Source organism: Rhinoderma darwinii, chromosome 2, assembly GCF_050947455.1.
Source record: "Rhinoderma darwinii isolate aRhiDar2 chromosome 2, aRhiDar2.hap1, whole genome shotgun sequence".
NCBI classification, from domain to species: Eukaryota; Metazoa; Chordata; class Amphibia; order Anura; family Rhinodermatidae; genus Rhinoderma; species Rhinoderma darwinii.
This window is the reverse complement of record NC_134688.1, coordinates 481,531,335-481,537,334: the sequence shown is the minus strand read 5'-3', so window position 1 is coordinate 481,537,334 and position 6,000 is coordinate 481,531,335.

Sequence of the window (6,000 nt, the reverse complement as noted above, 5' to 3'; positions counted from 1 at the left end):
GCGGGGAGTGCAAGGTGCGGGGAGTATGAGGATTGCGATGTGCGGGGAGTGTGAAGTGCGAGGAGTGTGAGGTGCGGGGAGTGTGAGGTGCAGGGTGTGTGAGGTGCGGGGAGTGTGAGGTGCGGGGAGTGTGAGGTGCGAGGAGTGTGAGGTGCGAGGAGTGTGAGGTGCGGGGAGTGTGAGGTGCGGGGAGTGCGAGGTGCGGGGAATGTGAGGAGTGCGATGTGCAGGGAGTGTGAAGTTCGAGGAGTGTGAGGTGCGGGGAGTGCGAGGAGTGTGAGGTGCGAGGAGTGTGGGGTGCAGGGTGTGTGAGGTGCGAGGAGTGTGAGGTGCGGGAAGTGTGAGGTGCAGGGTGTGTGAGGTGCGAGGAGTGTGAGGTGCGGGGAGTGTGAGGTGCAGGGTGTGTGAGGTGCGAGGAGTGTGAGTTGCGGGGAGTGTGAGGTGCGGGGAGTGTGAGGTGCGAGGAGTGTGAGGTGCGGGGAGTGTGAGGTGCAGGGTGTGCGAGGAGTGTGAGGTGCGGGGAGTGTGAGGTGCGGGGAGTGTGAGGTGCGGGGAGTGTGAGGTGCAGGGTGTGTGAGGTGCGGGGAGTGTGAGGTGCGAGGAGTGAGGTGCGGGGAGTGTGAGGTGCGAGGAGTGTGAGGTGCGGGGAGTGTGAGGTGTGAGGTGCCGGGAGTGTGAGGTGCGGGGAGTGTGAGGTGCGAGGAGTGTGAGGTGCGGGGAGTGTGAGGTGCGATGAGTGTGAGGTGCGGGGAGGGTGCGGGGAGGGTGAGCTGCGGGGTGTGTGAGGTGCAGGGTGTGTGAGGTTCGAGGAGTGTGAGGTGCGGGGAGTGTGAGGTGCGGGGAGTGTGATGTGTGTGAGGTGCGGGGTGTGTGAGGTGCAGGGTGTGTAAGGTGCGGGGAGTGTGAGGTTCGGGGAGTGTGAGGTGCGAGGAGTGTGAGGTGCGGGGAGTGTGAGGTGCGAGGAGTGTGAGGTGCAGGGTGTGTGAGGTGCGAGGAGTGTGAGGTGCGAGGAGTGTGAGGTGCGAGGAGTGTGAGGTGCGAGGAGTGTGAGGTTCGGGGAGTGTGAGGTGCAGGGTGTGTGAGGTGCAGGGTGTGTGAAGTACGGGGAGTGTGAGGTGCGGGGTGTGTGAGGTGCGGGGAGTGCGAGGTGCAGGGTGTGTGAGGTGCGAGGAGTGTGAGGTGCAGGGTGTGTGAGGTGCGAGGAGTGTGAGGTGCAGGGTGTGTGAGGTGCGAGGAGTGTGAGGTGCAGGGTGTGTGAAGTACGGGAAGTGTGAGGTGCGGGAAGTGTGAGGTGCGGGGAGTGTGAGGTGCGGGGAGTGTAAGAAGTGCGATGTGCGGGGAGTGTGAAGTGCGAGGAGTGTGAGGTGCGGGGAGTGTGAGGTGCAGGGTGTGTGAGGTGCGGGGAGTGTGAGGTGCAGGGTGTGTGAGGTGCGGGGAGTGTGAGGTGCAGGGTGTGTGAGGTGCGGGGTGTGTGAGGTGCAGGGAGTGTGAGGTGCAGGGTGTGTGAGGTGCGAGGAGTGTGAGGTGCAGGGAGTGTGAGGTGCAGGGTGTGTGAGGTGCGGGGAGTGTGAGGTGCAGGGAGTGTGAGGTGAGGGAAGTGTGAGGTGCGGGAAGTGTGAGGTGCGGGGAGTGTGAGGTGCGGGGAGTGTAAGAAGTGCGATGTGCGGGGAGTGTGAAGTGCGAGGAGTGTGAGGTGCGGGGAGTGTGAGGTGCAGGGTGTGTGAGGTGCGAGGAGTGTGAGGTGTGGGGAGTGTGAGGTGCGGGGTGTGCGAGGTGCGGGGAGTGTGAGGTGTGGGGAGTGTGAGGTGCGGTGAGTGTGAGGTGCGGGGAGTGTGAGGTGCGAGGAGTGTGAGGTGCGAGGAGTGTGAGGTGCGAGAGGTGTGAGGTGCGGGGAGTGTTAGGTGCGGGGAGTGTGAGGTGCGAGGAGTGTGAGGTGCGGGGAGTGTGAGGTGCGAGGAGTGTGAGGTGCGGGTGCGGGGAGTGTGAGGAGTGCGATGTGCGGGGAGTGTGAAGTGCGAGGAGTGTGAGGTGCGGGGAGTGTGAGGTGCGGGGAGTGTGAGGTGCGGGGAGTGTGAGGTGCGAGGAGTGCGAGGTGCGGGGAGTGTGAGGTGCGAGGAGTGTGAGGTGCGGGGAGTGTGAGGTGTGAGGTGCGGGGAGTGTGAGGTGTGAGGTGTGGGGAGTGTGAGGTGCAGGGTGTGGGAGGTGCGAGGAGTGTGAAGTTCGAGGAGTGTGAGGTGCGGGGAGTGTGAGGTGCAGGGAGTGTGAAGTTCGAGGAGTGTGAGGTGCGGGGAGTGTGAGGTGCGGGGAGTGTGAGGTGCGGGGAGTGCGAGGTGCGGGGAGTGTGAGGTGCGAGGAGTGTGAGGTGCGGGGAGTGTGAGGTGCAGGGTGTGTGAGGTGCGAGGAGTGTGAGGTGCGGGGAGTGTGAGGTGCAGGGTGTGGGAGGTGCGAGGAGTGCGATGTGCAGGGAGTGTGAAGTTCGAGGAGTGTGAGGTGCGGGGAGTGTGAGGTGCAGGCTGTGTGAGGTGCGAGGAGTGTGAGGTGTGAAGTGCGGGGAGTGTTAGGTGTGAGGTGGGAGTATGAGGTGCGAGGAGTGTGAGGTGCGAGGAGTGTGAGGTGCGGGGAGTGTGAGGTGCGAGGAGTGTGAGGTGCGAGGAGTGTGAGGTGCGGGGAGTGTGAGGTGCGGGGAGTGTGAGGTGCGGGGTGTGTGAGGTGCAGGGTGTGTGAGGAGTGAGGTGCGGGGAGTGTGAGGTGCAGGGTGTGTGAGGTGCGAGGAGTGAGAGGTGCGAGGAGTGTGAGGTGCGGGGAGTTTGAGGTGCGAGGAGTGAGGTGTGAGGTGCAGGGTGTGTGAGGTGCAGGGTGTGTGAGGTGCGGGGAGTGTAAGGTGCAGGGTGTGTGAGGTGCGGGGAGTGTGAGGTGCAGGGTGTGTGAGGTGCAGGGTGTGTGAGGTGCAGGGTGTGTGAGGTGCAGGGTGTGTGAGGTGCAGGGTGTGTGAAGTACGGGGAGTGTGAGGTGCGGGGTGTGTGAGATGCGGGGTGTGTGAGGTGCGGGGAGTGTTAGGTGTGAGGTGGGAGTATGAGGTGTGAGGTGCGAGGAGTGTGAGGTGCGGGGAGTGTGAGGTGCGAGGAGTGTGAGGTGCGGGGAGTGTGAGGTGCGGGGAGTGTGAGGTGCGGGGTGTGTGAGGTGCAGGGTGTGTGAGGTGTGAGGAGTGAGGTGCGGGGAGTGTGAGGTGCAGGGAGTGTGAGGTGCGAGGAGTGTGAGGTGCGAGGAGTGTGAGGTGCGGGGAGTGTGAGGTGCGAGGAGTGAGGTGTGAGGTGCAGGGTGTGTGAGGTGCAGGGTGTGTGAAGTACGGGGAGTGTGAGGTGCAGGGTGTGTGAGGTGCGGGGAGTGTGAGGTGCAGGGTGTGTGAGGTGCAGGGTGTGTGAAGTACGGGGAGTGTGAGGTGCGGGGTGTGTGAGGTGCGGGGTGTGTGAGGTGTGGGGTGTGTGAGGTGCGAGGAGTGTGAGGTGCGAGGAGTGTGAGGTGCGAGGAGTGTGAGGTGCGAGGAGTGTGAGGTGCGGGGAGTGTGAGGTGCGGGGAGTGTGAGGTGTGGGGAGTGTGAGGTGCAGGGTGTGTGAGGTGCGGGGTGTGTGAGGTGCGGGGTGTGTAAGGTGCGGGGTGTGTGAGGTGCGAGGAGTGTGAGGTGCGAGGAGTGTGAGGTGCAGGGTGTGTGAGGTGCGGGGAGTGTGAGGTGCGAGGAGTGTGAGGAGTGAGGTGCGGGGAGTGTGAGGTGCGAGGAGTGTGAGGTGCGGGGAGTGCGAGGTGCGGGGAGTGTGAGGTGCGGGGAGTGCGAGGTGCGAGGAGTGCGAGGTGCAGGGAGTGTGAGGTGCGGGGAGTGCGAGGTGCGGGGAGTGTGAGGTGCGGGGAGTGCGAGGTGCGAGGAGTGCGAGGTGCAGGGTGTGTGAGGTGCGAGGAGTGTGAGGTGCGGGGAGTGCGAGGTGCGGGGAGTGTGAGGTACGAGGCGCTGCAGACAATGATTCATCCTTCAATAACGTATCATTATTGCTTCACTGGGATGGAGGAGAAGAATGTGCCTGGTGTCTATAGGCAGTGGCGTAACTACCGCGGTAGTAGCCGTAGCGGCCCGCCAGCCGACACGCCCCCATATGCCCGGTGGCGCCGCTAGCCGTTATGGCTTCTACATCGGTAGCGCCGCTACTATGGGGCTCGCGCCGCCGAGCCTCCAACTAGTATGGGCCAGATGACACAGGGCCTCTCATGCCTGTAGGCGTCGCTAGCACCGGAGAGGGCCCGGTGTTAGCGATAGCCAAATACATGCACTAGTGCTGAATGGCCAGGCGTTTTCCGACCATTCAGCGCCTTACAATGACACTGATTGGCTAGCCCGCTTCCCTGCTGGAAAGGTGCAGATTGACGGGGTAAGTCATTCTGTCCCGCCAATCAGTGTCATTGGACGACGCTTGCTCACCTCCAGCAGACCTGCCACAGCGTGGGAACGGGATCATGTGAGTATGTAAACTTTTTATTTTTTTTTCTCATAAAACTGTGAGGGCATTATATATAGTGGGGGCTCTATCTACAGGGGGGGTCGTCTATATTTGGGCCACTATCTACAGGGGGGTCTATATGTGGGGCACAATCTACAGGGGGGGTTTATATGTGGGACACTATATACAGGGTGGTATATATGTGGTGCACAATCTACAGGGGGGTTTATATGTGGGCCACTATATACAGGGTGGTATATATGTGGGCCACAATCTACAGGGGGTCTATATGTGGGGCACTATCTACAGGGGGAGTCTATATGTGGGGCACTATATGTGAGACACTATACAGGGGTGGGCTATATGTAGAGCACTATTTATAGGGGAGCTATTTTTTTTAAGGTACTTTCTATAGGGGTGGGCTATATGTGGGACACTATATACAGGGGTGGGTTACCTGTGGGGCACTAGCAACAGGGTGGCTATATGTAGGGCACTCTCTAGAGGGGTGGGCTATATGTGGGACACTGTATACAGGGGGAGCTATATGTGAGACACTATCTACAGAGGTGGGCTATACGTGGAACACTGTCTATTGGGGAAGCTATATGTAGGGCAGCACGGTGGCTCAATCGTTAGCACTATTGTCTTGCAGCTCTGGAGTTCATATGTGGGCACTATCTACAGGGGCTTCTATGTAGGTCACTATCTACAGAGGCTCTATGGGGGGTCACTATCTACAGGGGGTTACGGGGGCACTATCTACAGGGGGCACAGTGTGTGTGTGACAGTGTATGGTACTATTATAATCAGGGACACAGTGTATGGCGCTATTATAGTTAGTGGTGCATTGTATGGTGCTTTATTATATTTAGAGGTGGTGAGAATTTTAACTTCGTTTATAGGTGCAGAAATGTTTTAAAAGTGAGCAGCTGAAGACATCTGAGCGGAAAACTGCAGAAATGGGTCATGGCCGGAAGAAATCCATCATAGAGGTCTGGACCGGAGGGAGAAGAAAAGAACTAGAATCTGAGACGTCACCGGTGAGTCACTTAATGTAAATGTTTATTCTGCCTCTAATCATCACTGTAGTCACTGTGTGATCTGCAGCGAGATGATGGGTGGTATGATTATGATATTTTTTTTGGGTGAAACAGCATCTCCCAGCATATCCTTACTATTGTTCGGGCCATGCTGGGAGCTGTAGTTTTAAAACGTACAAACCTATACAGCAGGGCTTGCTCTAAATTTAGCTGTATTTGTTCTGTTGCTGTATGTAAGTACTGAGCTTTGTTCTGGTGCTGTATATATGTACTGAGCTTTGTTCTGGTGCTGTATATATGCATGAGATTGGTTTTGGTGCTGTGTATATATGTAATGAGTTTGGTTCTGGTGCTGTATATATGTACTGAGCTTGGCTGTAGTGCTGTATTTATGTAGTAAGGTTTGTTCTTGTGCTGTATTTATGTACTGAGCTTGGTTCTGGTGCTGTATATATGTATGGTGTAATGGCAGG